The 17,177-nt window shown below is 39.1% G+C and overlaps 1 pseudogene; it reads left to right on the top strand.

The window, feature by feature from the left end:
- Positions 1–9,630: 9,630 nt before the first annotated feature.
- Positions 9,631–11,032, top strand: LOC114033159 (annotated as a pseudogene).
- The last annotated feature ends 6,145 nt before the right edge of the window (positions 11,033–17,177 follow it).

The following is a 17,177-nucleotide window of genomic DNA, read 5'->3' as shown; positions in this document are numbered from 1 at the left end:
TTTCAACCAAGGTCTTCTGACTTCAAGGCAGTAACTCTTCTCTTTACCTGATATCACAGGATCTCTTCTCACTGAAATAAGTTTATACTTTAATATTTTATGTATATGTTGATGTGGGTACAACTGCCACCAGTACAAATCAAATCCATCCATGTCTTTGTATTCTATATTGTCTATGCCCTTTTATAGATCCTCCCTGGAGGAATTAATTCCAAAGATTTTCCTAGAGAATCTATGCCATGCTATGTAGACAATCATTTTAATATGATGGATACCAAAGCAACACCTGGGCTATCCATCTGTTATCTCTCACTCTTACTAGATAACTGATCTGTCTCATTCTTTTGTTATGTATGAGGCAATATGGCACAAGAAAAAGTACTGACTGTAGAATCCAATACATAGGTGCAAATCCTACCTCTGGTGTTTATTATTTATGTCATATTATAACACATTAAAAAAAGTCACTTAATAAACCTAGACCTCAGTTTCCTAATCTATAAAATTAATAGGCTGTACTGGATGGTTCCTTATGGCTTTTGAACTATGAACATCTTTTAATGTTATATTTTATAATAATAGCTCACATTTATATAACTCTGTAAGGCTTGCATGTGTTATTTCATTTTACTCTCACAACAACCTTTGTGAGACAGGCATTACTATTATATTTGTTTTTCAGAAGATGAAACTAAAGGTAAGAAAAGATAGGTGACTTGCTCAGGGTTACACAGTGCCTAAGGTAAGATTCAAACTCATGCCTTCCTGACTCCAGGTTGACTAAGCCACCTAACTGCCACTTCTTAAATATGTTTGTGTATTAATGTCGAAGCCAAGCTGTACCTTCTATGCATTTCTCTATTGCCCTTAGGTTAATGAAATTTTAATTGTTTGGAAATTGTGGTATTGCATGATTTCTAGGCATTAGCATCAATGGGAGAATACTGGTGTTGAAAAGATGGGATTTATGGCACAGGGCTACTTGTGATCATTGTAAGCATTAAGAATTTTCCCAAATGCATGGCAACTACTCTGCTATTCTCATTTAGTTCTGGTCCAGTTCACTGTTTATGTATATTTCCCATAAAAGTTATTCAGCTATTCAAATCCTTTAACCTAGCATTTCTACTATCGTGTATATATGCAAAGGAGGTCAAAGGCAGAAAACAAAAAGGTCTAATAAATAAAAAAAATATATTCATGGCAACACTTTTCCTTATAGTAAAGAACTGGAAATAAGGTGGATGCCCATCAGTAGCATCAAGACTGAACAAACTGTATTACTTATATTAAATGGAATATTAACGTGCAGCGAGAAACAAACATTTAGGAGTTTAGAGAATCATAGGAAGATTTGTCTGAATTAATGTAGAGGGAAATAAGCAGAACTGAACTGTATACAAAATGACTACAATCAGTGTCACTATCCTTATAAATTTTCTAGCCACATTCTCCTATGTGTGTGGTCTCCCCCTATTATAATGTAAACTCCTCGAGGACAAGAATCATCCTATTCATATCCCCAGTGCTTGGCCCATAATAAGCAATTAACCAGTGCTTTCTCATCTGTTCATTTTGCTTTCATTTCTCCTCAACTATATATCCATAAGACAGATAATTAAAAAGTTTAGCAATGAAAACGTAATTATTCATAAATTTTGAGTAATAGCCACCAAATCCTGAAAATGTCTTTAGCTATCTTTCTGAGGGGCCCTTCTCCATTCGGTGAGTTCTCTTGGGGAAAGGCTCAGACCAGCTATCCCTCATTTTCTGGGCCATCTCATCATGTATCACTCTGTTTTTCACTTCTCCCTTTATATGTTGTCTTCTCCCATTAGAATGGAAGTTCCTTGAAGTCAGGGATTGTAGTTCTTTTTGTTTGTATTTGTACCCTCAGCCTTAGCATAGTGCTTGACATGTAGTGAGCACTTAATAAATCCTTGCTGACTGACTGCAAGATACATTGAACACGGCCAGATGACAAGTACATCTATTTTATTTGAAATAGGGTTTCCTCCCTGCTGAGATACAATGTGATCCATTTACTTAGCAGAGGCTCTATAAAACTGGCATTTGTCAACTGGCAGCTTTAGACCAGCTTCTTCCAGCTGATTTTACACTCTCATTATCTTTTTTCATGTTCCTTCAAGGCATTTTCAAAGATAATTGGTGTCATCCAGGTATACTAACACAGATAGTTCATATTTCCAACCACTTTTTCCATAAGCAATTGAAATATAGTTAGTGCCCTGATAATACTTGATGCTCATCCTTCTGGCTAGATTAGGGAAAAGATATCTTCTTATCTTCCTCTGCCATGGGGACTGGATAGTATCTGGCATGTAGATCTAGCATTGAAAACCACTGCCTGACTAGCAAACAATCCAGGGCATCTTGAACATGTGGCATTGTGTACTACTCTAATTATTTTGTTCAAAGTCTAGTAGTTTATATACACCTAGATGATGCATAGAGACTGTAGGAAAACAGGATGATGCTATAGACTAACAGGTTCCTCAGATCTTTTCTAAGATCTTCCAATTCAATCTTTTGAGATCATTCCTGAAAATGCCAGTAGTTGTTGAAGTGGATTCTGTGTGTTGTTCTTCAGAGGAACACTGTATATGGCCATGAAGGCAACTGAAGCAGATGTTGTAGGGTGCTTAGTGCTTGGTCAGGCAGATATCAAAGATGCCAAGGTCATCCACTGCACCCTGGGCCATCACTAATCATCTTGACTTTTGTCTTACCACTAGACTTTGATGACTCAGGAAGAATGAGGCTGACGACTTTGTGCAACTCTGCCTCATTAAATCCAACTCAGGTGCAAGTCAAGACATCACCTGTGATGTCACTGGTCTCTTCAAAAACGAAAGACAAATAACAACATATTGTTTACTGAGAACATTGGGCCTAGAACTGTGTTTCTGCAAATAATCTCTCAGGCACTCTAGAGTTATCAAAGTCAAACATCTCTTAGCCCACTTTCAAGATGGAATAGTCAGTGTTCTTGTGATATACTCTACTATTATATGCTTCTGTCTTTTGTCACAAAGAAACATGGATGGTCAGGGTGTCCAGGTAGTGAGATGCAGTTTGCTGTCTATAGAATTCTAATACCTTGAATAGGCTGGAATATCCTGAAGAGGTTGGAATACCAACCAATGCTGACACACCAGAGAGTTCACCAAGTATACCATAGCCAAGGTATCCACCTTCCTACTGATGTAATCTGAGTCCCAAAGTCCTTTGGTATGATTCTTCTCATTCATGGAGATCAGTGCCCTGTGATTACAAGAGGGGCTGGGTGGAGTTGGTGAGACCAGGAGAGAGAAGAGCTCTGTCTCATTTCTTCCAGCTCTACAGGCACTTTTGGCTTCCAGTTTTGACAGAGAAGATAGACAATGCCAACCCCATTTCAGGTTGGTGAAGGGAGAATAAGACTCTCGGAAGAAGCCAATATGACAGAGAACTTTGGGATAGATAACTGATTGAAGAGATGGTTAGAATCCTAGTTAGGCAAATGGAAAGGAATGGCTATATCCATTCAGGAGTATTAACTGCTGTAGAATGTTGAAGGATGTTCCATGCACTACGGGACTGGTACAACAATTGATAGAGACATCCCTAACTAAAGACTATCCTAGTAGGACCCACAGTGGGAGGGCAGGCTCTGGCAATATAAGGATGATGATTAAAAGTAGCAATAAGACTTTCCCCAGTGATGGAGAATGTGAAACCATGTTAAGGAGATTAAAGGATAAGAAAATTGGGAAGGTGTGGAAACTAATTCTTTACTTAAAAAAAAAAGGAATGCATTGTGAGAAATGAAAGAGTTAAGTTTCCACATAAGTAGATACAGCAAGTGGAGGGGGGTTGGGGGTGGGGGGTGGAGAGGAGATCACAACACAATTCTAGGCACATAATGTATGTTAAGGGTGGGGCGTATAAGGAAGATTGTAACCCAGAAGGATTAAGACCAATCCTGATCCAGAAGGGAGGAGTTAGGCAATTACTAATTATAAACCTTGCTTTGGCTTCTGTACCCGAGTACTCTCCTCTTCAAAGGAGGTGTGCCTGCTTCTCGAGAGAATCAAAGACCAAAAGGACGCACTTCAACCTCTTTAATAAAAAGTCTTTGAGACACCAGTCTTGGGGAAAAAAAAAAAGAAGCCAATATGAAAGGAGTTAGCAGTCATCATCATGCCCTTATATCCAGCTTGCTACACTAGAGACTGATTGGAATTTTCTCTTCAGTAAGATTTGGGACTCTCTTGTTTGAGCTGTTACTTCACTCCCAGTGGGAGAACTCCTTTAATCTGTATTGTCTGGTATATATTCTCACCCTATATCTTCTCTGATTTCTGTTTTGCTGTTGACTTGGATAAATGGGTTTCCTTGCTATTTGTTATGTGTTCACTGTAGAATTGGTATTTGGTAGGAAGGAGGTGAAACCTTGGATATAAAGATTGGAGATTTCCTTTCCCCGTTAATGAATAGAGATCAGAAGTTTAGCTTGAACCGGAAAACCACATCTCCTAGACTAAATATTAAAGAAAGCAGATAGATAAATAATTGTAGCCTGCTCGCCTCTTTGTCTGAAGAGAACAAAGTAGTCAGTTTTTACCCTTTACCTGCTGCTTCCTTCCAAGCAGGAATTAAAGTTTCCCTTGGAGAAGGGTTGGGGGAGAAGAGGCTAGTGATCTATCCATTCCTGTCTCCTTTTGAGCTATACAGGATATCCAATATCATATGTGGGTACAGTCTGATATACATAACTTACCTAGAGAACTCAAGCTCACATAAAGTTTCTCCTACACAATTCCTCATTTGTAATGTTACAGCCTATTCTCATCACGAACCTCTTAATTACCTTTTGAGTAACCCTCAACCTTAATGTTTGATATATTGCAACATTATATATATAGCCATACAATAACAGCAGTGTTAAAAAAAAAAAAAAAGATAGCATTTTGTTACAGGGAAAAGCTTGGGGATAATTAAAAGAATTATAGTTTCTTAAAGATAAACCAGATTACTCTCTTCCTCCTATTCAATTCAGGACCTAGCTTATATCTATCTTGTACAGGTGATAGACCAGCTTTATAAACTGTCTATCCAATTTCATATTGTAGTTTGGCCAACAACCATCATTCATCCACTTGATTTTTCTTGTGTGGCTAGCCAGATCAAATTCTGAAAGGCTATAAATATTATTTAGGAATCTCTGCAGTGTTCTGAGGTCTTATATAGTAAGCAAAATGTCATCTACAACCAGAAGGATAACTTTTAAAAATCTGCAATAATTTATATTTTACATTATTGTAAAAATAGTGGCTTTATTATTCGCTATTGTATTAGTATGTTCCCATTTACTCAAATGATCCCATGATCTCATTGATATAGGTCTTTTCTCCAACAATGAAAATTATAACCTATTCATGTCTGCCTATACTGTGTGAACACATGTATATAATATGTATGTATGTGCATGTATATGGTCCCAAAACTCTTAATGACAGCTCGTTTATTTGTGTATACATATATTTTCTCTACGTGTATGCATATGTTATCTATATGTATATATACATACATGTACATGGACACAGTCACATACACACACACACACACACACACACACACACACCCCTTTCCAGTCCAGGAAGAATGGGATGTAATCACTGGAAAAAAAAGGGGTGTTAAACTAAGTGTCATGTTTCTAGGAAGTGTAAAGTTTTCCTTGATTGAGTTGGAAGTGGAAATTGCCCAAGAGAAGTTTGGTCATGCCCTTCATGACCCTTAAAAAGCTGAGCTTACCCACTCTAGCCAACTAGTTCAAGCCAGGAGCCAAAAGCAAGGCAAGAACCTAGCCCTTGAGTGGGAATCAACTTCACATCTTGATGAGGGAAAGATTGGGCTTTCTCCTAACCTATCTCTCCCATTTGCCAGGGCACTTTGAGGCACTGAAGTATAGCTACTTGACCAGTAGCAGACACTATATCCAGAATGGAGCAGAGATACACACTTTCTAGACCAAGGGTTTTTAACCTTTTTTGTGTCATGGACCCCTTTGGCAGTCTGGTGAAACCTATGGACCCTTTTCAGAATTGTGTTTTTAAAATCATAAAAGAAAAATACATAGGATTACAAAGAAAACCAATTGCATTGAAATACTTATCAACATATTTAAAAAAAAGTTCATTTATCCTAGGTTAAGAATCCCTAAGGACAGATAAGGATAAGTAGTTACTCCAGGAGGAAGCAATTTCAAGGAGTGAGACTTTTGACATTAAAGAAGAGGCTATGGACTCAAGAGAGAACCAGTTCTGTCAATTGAGAATTGAACTGTGGAAAGGAACAGATGCTAGGAATAAAGATGCTGTATCCACTGAGCAGCAATGTGAGAATTCCTCTAGGAGATAAAGGATATTAAGGCCCTGTAGTACAGCAGGTGTAAGTTGCCTTTGCCACATTTTCCTTTCATGTATAACTCACTACTCTTGTCTTCAGGAAACTTAAAGTCTAACTGGGTGGTTACGAATTATTAACATGCAAGAGAATAAGAGAGCAGGTCAGTATTAGAGACTACTTGGTAGTCCTTTCTGTCTAATATATGGAGTAGATGGGGGAAAAATCTACTAAAGCAAAGTAAAATAGACAAGGTAGTTATTTAATTCAGGCCTACAAAATACTGGAGATCACAGCATTTATATAACATGCAAAGCCCTTTACATATGTTAACTCATTTGAACCTTACAACAACCCTATAAGGTAGGTATTATTATCATTCTTATTTTATAAAAACTGAGACACAGACAAGTTAAATGTCTTGTCCAGGGTTACACAGGTGTATCTGAAGCAGAATTAAAACTCAGTTCTTCTATACATAGCAGATCATACTTCAGAGTATTGAACCTACTCATTTTCAGCTGAGGAAACTGAAGTCCACAAATATACATTGACCTGACCAAGATTACACAAGTTTAGTAAGAATCATTCAGGATTTGAACCCAGGTCTTCTAATTCCAGAGTCATTGTCCTTTCCACTGTGCCAAGTTCTCCAAATAAAGCAGTTACAAGTTTTGTTTTGGTTGAATTATCTGAAACTGCCAAAATTTTCCACTTTTAACTCCTGGGTTTAGAGATTCCCTTGGTAACAACTAATCAGTAATAGACTGATGTGACTGATAACAAGAGTTGGCTGCTTTCTATCTAAAATAAACTTTTGTATTATGATTGCAACATTTTTATGATGCTGAAAGGATATCAAAATGCCTACAAAATAAAATTCTATCATATTAAACAAACCCTATATGTGATCAATTAATATTAATAAATGTGTTTCAGCTGGCTCTTCTTGAGATACATGATATTTCGAGAAAAAACAAAATGCCATTACCAGTGGCAAAGTTGATAGCATACTGGGGTTGGAGTTAAGCAGAAATGAATTCAAATCTGGTCTTGGACATTCACTACTGTGTGAGTCAAGGCCAGTCACAACTTCTTTCAGTCTCAGTTCTGCATTTGTAACATGGGAATGATAATAACATCTACATCAAAGAGTGTTGTGAAGATAAAATGAGATATTTGTAAAGCACTTTGCAAATCTTAAAGCACCATACAAATGCTAGCTGTTATAAATAGTTACTCTTAACCATGGAGAATTAAATAGCAGATAAGAAATCTGAAACTCAGCATTTGAATTCTGACCCACTTCAGTATTTTCTTGATGAATATTTATCTGCTTCTGTTTCTAATTGGGTACTTATTCTGCTTCTTTTTTTTAAATTGGGTACTTATTCTGAAATAAAACCTTTATTTTCCTGTACTTTCTATTTCTTCTTGCTACTAGATACTGCTGAAAAAGATTGTAATACTGTTTCAAGCTCTGTTATCAGTATCAAGCAAAATGAGATCTATGCAGAACACAAAATTTTACATTTGCCATTTGCTATCAAGAAAATTAAATTTAGAAAAGACTCCAAAAATTCAACCTATAGATATAATCTACTATCTCGCTTTCTGTTGTTTTTATCATTCCCAAGAATAAGCCTGTTGTTAAACCGACAGATGGAGTTTTAAACTGTTACCAGCCTTGATTGCATCAAGTCTTTTCCAAGCCTTAGATTATACTGCCCCCTAGCGAATGCTATCTCATGAATTGGGTGGGCCACATTAGTAAAAAGTTTAAATTTACAGGTGGCTTTTTTTTTTTTAGGGAAGAAATCTGGAACACAGTACAAAACTGCTACAGAACCTCAACGCTTAAAAAAAAGTTTTCCATCTCCCTGTTCTAGACTTTATTTCAGCTCCTAATTATTTTAGAATCAATATTCTTTCGCATTGGTCTACAAGACTGTTTTTGGCTTTGGGTTAGACTGAAGAAGTGTTTCAAGCATTTATTGAGTAACACTATATAAACTACATCACAAACCTTTGAATATATCATATGAACCTGGTGTTTATTCCCAATTCCACAGAAGCATCTCCTTGTGTTCAAAAACTTAGCAAAAGAAGGCTTGTGGGAAAGTGGGTGGGCCATGGGAATGGCCTCATTAACTCTAATAATAAAGCAGCCTGGAAAGAATAACATTCTTGGTGTCACAAAGAATCATAAGTGCATAACTGTAGAGCTGAAAGGGACCGCATAAGTCAGATGGTACAGCCCCTTTACAGATGAAGAAACGAACTGAATCTCAGAAAGGTTAAGTAACTTGGCCAAGGATTTACAAGTAAAAAGTAGCAGAGGCAGAATTCAAACTGTCCTAATTTCAAATCTAGTTCTTTTTCTACTGTACGAGGGCCTGAGTGTGAGTGCTGGATTTGGCACTTGATACTTAACCTTTCGTTATCTGTAAAACGAACCTGTTGGATTAGTTGACACCTAATGCCCCTTCCAGCTACCAATCTACACCACCTTAACTCCAAATTGGGAACTGGCTTATTCATTGCCAAGTTTCCTTTCTCCCTAGCCAGTACTCCTCGGATGCATGTTGGGGGTGAGGGAGAATTGCGAGAATGAAATGGGGGTGGGAGGGGGAAAAGAGGGAGGCGTTCGGGAAAACGACTGTGGCATAAACCAGGGAGGGAGGAGGTAAAACCTCATCGACTCTCACACCAGGTGCCTGGCTGTAGTTCCCACGCTGCAGTGATGACAGTAGAGTGATGACGGCGGCCAGACGGAAGGAGTGACCAATGAAAATGGATATGGACGCTTTCGTCAGCAAAAAGGTCAAAGGTATCCGTGCACTGAAGCAGGGCCACGCCCCTCCCGGGAGTTCTCACCAATGAAAACTGAATCTTTGTGCGCCATCATCTGCTAACAGGCGGAAGTTTGTTAAACCCAGCCCCCGAAGTTGGGCCCCGTCCCTCCCGGAAGTTCTCTCCAATGGAACGAAATCTCTGTATACCAACAGGCTGTAATTCGCTAATTCCTGCCTCAAGCAGGGCCACGTCCCTTTGGTACGGTCTTTCCAATGAAAACTGAATCACTGTGCGACACCTTTGGAAAGACGCCGGAGTTTGCGAATCCCTCGCTTTAGAAACGGGCCACGCCCCTAGGAGGCGGTCCCTCGTACCGGAGTTAAGGTAAAGGCTGCTTCCGATTTCTCTTCTCGCGAGAGCGTCCGGCGGGGCTCTTATCGGAGCGGCTCGGCGCCATGGCGCCGGTCTCCAGCTCTCGCAGCCCGGAGGATGCCCCAGGTTCCCGGCGGCGGCGTCACGGAGGCGGCGGTAGCGCAGCATCAGGAGGAGGAAGCGGCAGCGGCCACCGAAGCTCCTCCGAGAGCCCCCCCAACACTAAAGCCATCCGCTCACCGCGGGGCCGCTCTCGTTCCCGGGACCGCAACGGCTTCCGGCAGCCGTCGTCCTTCACGGAGCCGGGAGGCCCAGGCCGCAGCCGCCGCAGCCCCAGCCGGACCCACGGCCGCGAGCGGGAGCGGCTCCCTGATCTGCGCGGCTCCTCGTCCTCATCTTCCGCCCACTACCATCACCACCACCACTATCATCACCATGGGGGCGACCGGCAATGGCCGGATTACTACGAGAAGGAAAAGGAGGAGAGCCTGCGCCAGAGGAGGTTAAATGAGCGGGAGCGGATCGGGGAGCTTGGAGCCCCAGAGGTCTGGGGACTTTCCCCCAAGATCCCCGAGCCTGATTCTGATGAACATACCCCTGTAGAGGAGGAGGATTCAAAGTCTAAGAAAAGTGCTTCAAGTTCCAGTTCTGAAGAAGATAAGAAGAGAAGAAAGAAGAAGGAGAGTCGCTCCAAAGAAAATGCTCAGAAGAAAAGAAAGAAAAAAGCATCCAAAAGAAAACATAAAAAATATTCTGAGGATAGTGACAGTGACTCTGATTCTGACTCTGACTCTAGCAGTGAAGAAGAGAGAAGAAAGGCAAAGAAAGCCAAGAAGAAAAAGAAAAAGAAACACAAATTGAAAAGGTCCAAGAAGAAGAAATATAAAAAAGAATCTACTGAGTCAAGCTCCGATGTCTCAGATGAGGAGTTTCCAGAAGATGACCTTTGGATTGAGAGATCAAAGAATGCAGAAGCTATGGATTTAATTGGACCAGAAGCACCTGTGACACATGCCTCTCAAGATGATAGACCTTTGAACTATGGGCATGCTCTGTTGCCAGGGGAAGGTGCAGCCATGGCTGAGTATGTCAAAGCTGGAAAGCGTATCCCTCGAAGAGGAGAAATTGGCCTGACCAGTGAAGAGATTGCATCATTTGAATGTTCAGGCTATGTAATGAGTGGTAGTAGACACCGAAGAATGGAAGCTGTGCGACTTCGAAAAGAAAACCAGATCTACAGTGCTGATGAGAAGCGAGCTTTAGCATCCTTTAACCAAGAAGAGAGAAGGAAGAGAGAAAACAAGATTCTAGCCAGTTTCCGAGAAATGGTATATAGAAAGACAAAAGGGAAGGATGACAAATAAAAACGTTGTTAGTTGTGCAGCCAGAAATGTTGAAAGTGTCTTTGCAACCATATCTTTTTTCTATTGAAATATAAACAAAGTTTACAATGCAACTGTGCCTTCTTTTTAATTCATTGAATTCTTTCATGAGAATATGTTGTTGATTGAACTAAATTACTTTATTTGTATTATTTTAAATAGGTGTGATTGGCCTGCTCAACCCCTGAATGATTATGTGTGCTAGTTAATGAAGATTTTGTGTACCAAACTGAGGGGGTTGGTCATAGAGTGATCCTTGAAGTCCCTAGGGATTCTCTTGTTTTATTCAGGGTGGTATCTGGGAGGAAGGGAAGGAGGAGGTAACCATGGTTAACTCCAAAAGGTGGGAAATGTAAATCTTGCCCTGTTTAGGTAGTGCGGCTAATATCTATACAGTATACTTGTTGTTCAAGATAAAAATTAGCATCCCCTGCTCTTAACACACTTGCTACAAATGCTGCAAAGGGAAAATAATGAAATTTGGAAATTGACTTGTAATATTATACAAACTTTGATTTGCATCAGGAATATTGAATTACTAGTTCTTTTCTCAGCCCTTTTGTTAACAGGCTAGTTAAATTGCCAATGACTGAACAAGATTTGGAACCAGAAGATGTGCATTTCCTTCCAGCTCTAAATCTTAGGAACTTAAATTTATGTATTTATTTATTTAGTGAGGCAGTTGGGGTTAAGTGACTTGCCCAGGGTCACACAGCTAGTAATTTAAATTTATTTTTCAAAGTAAGTATTAGGCAACTCTAAGAGGTTTGTTCATTTAAAAAAAAAATCACAGCATGTGTTTAGTATCAGGCCAGTCAGTGAAACTTTAAGCACCAACTGTGTACTAAGTGCTAAGAATACAAAAAACAAAGCCAAAGACTTCTGGGCCTTCAGTGAATTCACAATCTAAGGAAGACTACAAGCAAACAAGTATGTAAATAAACATGGGGGGGAGGAAGGAATTAAAAGAGGGTGGGCACTAGAACTAAAGACTTCTTGTAGATTCTGTAGGAATTCCTATAGGTTCTTAAAAGATGGAACTTCAGTTGAGACTTGAAGCCATGAAAACCAGAAGACTGAGATGAAGACAGAATATTCCAGGCTCTGGGGACAGCCAGAGGAAATGCCTGGAGCTGAATGTCTTATATGTCAGGATGCTGAGTGACGAGTGTCACTGGATCAAAAACTGCTTTGCGAGTAAGGTATAAGAATACTGGAAAACTGGTGGGGAGGCAGTGAGGGAGGAAATGCTGGGTTAAGAAGGGCTTTAAAACCCAACCCAAACAGGACTTTGTATTTGATCCTGGAGGTGATTGGGAGCCACTGAAGTTTATTGAGTAATGGGTGACTTGGGTTAGACCTGTGCTAGTATAATTAAAGGCCAATGTGATTACATCATTCAACTTGAACTGCCTATGTAATGGGTTAATAAATCTAAATAGGCTTCTAAATGTCCAGTAGCCTAGTAGAAGAGATAAGGATGAATTAAAATATCCCCCTCCCGAAGACATTTCCCTTTTCGTAAGACTAAAGCTGAACATTTCCTATTTACCTCAATGGAGGTTTGTTCCGAATGTGACTTGGAAATTTCATGAGGACAAATAAAACTTGTTTTTACTATTGCATGTAATTGTTAGTTGTGATAATCACTTCTTAAATTAGGAAGGAATAGAAGGTACTGTTTCTGTGTATCGGCTCAGTTGTTTTCCTCCCCCAGTTTTGCTGTTTTGCTAAAGGAATATGAGTAAGGAAGTGGTTTTTTTTTTATGTGAATTTAGTGTCCAAAAAATGGTGATTATCTTTTCTATTGTGAGAGCATCAAATATAAGTTCTATGGAAATGAATTCTAATCCATTTTCTTGAACTTTTGACCCCAATTCCAATTGCTTGATGCTTAGCTGTGATGCTGCTCAAGTTCAAAATGCCCCCAGACAAACTTACTGTTTCCCCCTAAATCTGCCCTACCTCCTAATTTTCCTGTTAGTATCAGTGGTACCAGTATTGGTACAATCATAAAAGCCTGAAATTTTGGATTGTTTTTTAATCCTTCCTGTTGATCTTTCCCCTCAGTTCAAGAAGGCAGCCTAGTTGTACTGGAAAGACTGAGAACTGGGTGTGAATCCTGGATAGGTTTTTACCTGTGAGATGTTAGGCAAGTCACGTAACTGTCTAAGGTTTTAGTCTCATGTAAAATGAGGCAAGGTGATTTCTAAGGTCCTTTCCAGCTCAAAGATCCCCTGATGCTATAATTAAGTTCAGTTTAAAAAAAATGTCAAGCATCTACTACACTATATGCAAGCTACTGGCAAGTAAGAATAAGATCTATGAGAGCAGGGACCATGTCTTATCTAAACAATTTTCTAGTAGCTAGGATAATTCTCTGCAGGAATTGATTGAATAGGCCAGGTAAAGGAATGTCGTCCACATTGATCCAATGTGATCCACATGAGATGTATGGCCTGTATGAATTCAGTAAAGCAGGATGGTGCAAGTCAAGATTAGGGAACACTTGCTAGTTCTGTCTGGCTAGATTGTAGAGTATATTGAGAACATTAATATGAATATAACTAGTAAGGTAAGTTGAAGTCAAATTGTGGAGGGCCTTGAATGTTAGGTTGAGGCATTTGTACTGATAAAGCATTTTCAGATCATGATGTGCCAGGTACTGCTGGGATACGATACAATGATAATAGCATTTATATAGTGCTTTAAGACTTGTAAAATGCTTTATATGTGTCACCTGATAGGATATTCACCACAACCCTCTGAGGTAGGCTATTATCCCCATTTTGAGGAAACAGTCTGAGTTAAGTGACTTCTTTAGGATCACATAGCTAATGTCTAAGGCATAATTCAAACTCGAATCTTCCCGATTGTACTGTGCCACCAACTGTTGAAATATAAGCAGGCAAGACTGTCCTTACCCTCAAGAACTTCATATTCCTAATTTGGAAAGATAGCACATAGAGGGAGCTAGAAAGCTGGAAGAGGGGAGTTCTTGATCCCTGGCATGCTTTGGAAATGGTGGCTAAAAATTTACATAGAGGTCAGTTATCCTAGAAGCATCAGGGAGTCACTAAAGATTTTTGAATAGTAGTGATAGGGGAACAAGGTGGAGGGAAGAGAGAGTGATCAGAGAGAAGAATTTCAGAGTTCTGAATATTGGTAGAAGATTTTTAGGAAGAGATATTAGGTGGTACTATCTCTGGACGACTGAGGTAAAATAGAGATGGAGGTGATAAAAGTTGGGATTAATAAAGTGGGAGATCAGAGTGGTAGACCGTCAATGAGAATATTAAAATTACAAAAGATAATACTAGTGGTTTGAATGGAGAGGAAGATTGAGCTAGGACCTAAAGTCATTGAGGCAAATGGTAGAATGCTGGACATTGACATATGACAATGACAAATCTATAGTAGAGTGATACAACTGGAGACTCAAACTTCAAAGATGGAAAGCTTGTTGAATGAACTTGACAGAGCAACAGTTTGGAAATGACAGCAAGAATCAGAAGTATTCTAGCTGCATGAGAGAAATCTCCTTTATATTCTCTCTGACCACATTAATTCAGGTTCTTACTATATCTTGTCTAACAACCACTGAAATAGTCTTCCTAAGTAGTTTCCCTCACTTCACTCTTTTCCCACTTTAATCCTACCTATACACTAATCTCCCTATTTCACAATTCAGATCACATCATCCCATAACTCAGAGAATCTTAAATCTGGAGCTGTAAGGGATGTGAGACGCCATCTAATCTCATTTTACAAAAAAGGCAATTGAGGCCAGGGAGGTTTTGATCACACAGATATGCAACAAAAACACCTTCAATCACATAGCCACTGTTTGTATGAACTTTTTAGCTTGACAAAATGACAGAATCGTAGAAACTCAGAGTTGGAAGGGACCTCAATGATTATCTAGTACAAAATGCACATAAAGAAAAATAGCCTCTACGACATACTCAACAAATGGTCATCTAGTATTTGTTTCCACTTTTGGATAGCTAGGTGGGTGAAGTGGATAGAGTGCCAGTCGTGAAGTCAGAAAGACTCAACTTCTTGAGCTCAAATGTGGCCTCAGACACTTACCAGTTGTGTGACCCCGGGCAAGTCACTTAACCCTATTTGCCCCAGTTTCCTCATTCGTAAAAGGAGCTGGAGAAGGAAATGACAACCCCAAATGGGGTCACAAAGTTGGGTGTGACTGAACAACAATTATTTCTTTTTATCAGTACTAAATTAATCTTTTCAATTTCATCCTGGTTCTTCCTTTTGGGACCTACATAGTGATCCTAGTCCCCCTTCCACATGCCAACCCTTCATACACTTGAAAACAGCTTATTACACCCCAATTCTTTTCTCTAGGCTATGACTCACTTCACTTGTCCTTCCTATATTATGAACATGAGGCCTCTAACCAGTGTGACTTCTGTATGCTCTTCAACTTCACAAAGCTCTCCCTAAAATGGGGTACTCACAAATGATTACAATACTTCTGACTAGGGTGGAGGACAGAGAACTCGTCTTGGACAGTACCTTTAAATGCAGCCTAAGATTGCACTAGTGCTCTTAGCTATCACATAGCAGCACTATTGAATCATGTTGACTTTTTTGGCCTACTAAAATTCCCAAATGAACTGCTTTCTAGTCGTCTTGTCCTTGTGTGGTTGACTTTTTTTTTTAATCTGTATAAGACAACATTTAAACATATCAAATTTCATCTTAACAGATTCAACCTAAAGTTTGATCCCATAAACTTCTTTTTAAAATCCTGACTCTTGCTCTCCAATGAGTTAGCTGTCCCTCTCAACTCTGTCTCATCTATAAATCTGATGAACATGCCATCTATGCCTTTATCCAAGTCATTGACAAAAATGTTAAACAGCCCTGGGATCAAGTATAGATCCTCTCAGTCACTACCCTGAAGACCTCCTTCCAAGTTGACAATCAACAAATTAATGACTACTCTCATTCTGATCATTCAACCAGTTCCAAATCTACTTAACTACACTATTATCCACTATATCTTTTCATCTTCTCTAGAAAACATCATGATATGGTTTATGGGACAGTTTGCTAAAATTTAAGTAAATTGTATCTTTATCACTTCCCTGATGTACACATAAACTTAACAGTTTAGCAACTCCATCAGAAAAGGAAATAAGGTTAGACTGGCATTATCTGTTCTTCCTGAAGCAATGCTTGCTATTTTGTGATCACTGCTTCCCCTGCCCTCACATTCCTAACTATTCCTTTAATAATACATCCTAGAATTTTGTCAAGAATTGGAGTCAAATTCCAAGTTGATCTATAGTTTGCAGACTCCATTCTCCTCTCCTTTTAGAAATCTGAGATATTTGACTTTCTCCAATCCTGAGGAAACACAATCATCTTTCAGTTCTTTCAGATTCATTCCCTCCACAACCTGCCCGAAACATACTTTCTCAGGCATATACTATACTACTTACTTTCATTTTATTTTCCAAGTCAAACTGGATTACCCATGATTACCCAAACCTATTCATCATTTTCCACTTTTGTACTTTTGTTTCTGGTTTCCTCTTTGCCTAGAATATATTTCTCCCTTGCAGCTTCAATTATTCTGATTCTTCCCATCTTCAAGCTCTAGTTGAAGTACCATTTTCTGCATAAAAACCTTCACTGATCTCCCTAAGAGAAATAATCACTCTACCTCAATGCCTAGAGTTTATTTTTTATACCTCTATCAATAATGTATTTTGCATTACTATTATTTACATAATAAATTTATATTTATTACATGTAATAACATATGCCTAATATGTCTTATCTACTAGGTTGTAAACTCCATTATTCTTTTACATATTTGCTAAATGAACGAGTTCATTTTACAGAGGAGGAAAACTCGAGGTCCGAAGAGGTGGTGACTTGCTCAAGGTCGCACTTCTAAGGTGTAAGGCATAATTTGAACCCAGGTCTTCCTGACTTCAAGTCCACGATACTCGAAAGCACTGAAAACAAAACATATGATTTAATAAAAGTGGAAGAGAGAGAAAAGGTGTGTGAGTGAGGAGAAAAGTAAGAAAAAGTTTATAGAAATAAAAAAGATGCTAATTTGCTGGGGGAATAGCAAAGCATAATTATGCCTCAGATGTTGCAGGATCTTAGGATACAGGGCATGAGAGGACCTTATGAGACCCTCTGTGCCACACCGCGTCTTCACCATGCCCCTGCCCC

This window comes from Vombatus ursinus, unplaced genomic scaffold, assembly GCF_900497805.2.
Source record: "Vombatus ursinus unplaced genomic scaffold, bare-nosed wombat genome assembly UNPS02006779.1, whole genome shotgun sequence".
NCBI lineage: Eukaryota > Metazoa > Chordata > Mammalia > Diprotodontia > Vombatidae > Vombatus > Vombatus ursinus.
Note: the sequence above shows the minus strand (reverse complement) of the source record. Positions and strands in the feature narration are given on the sequence as shown.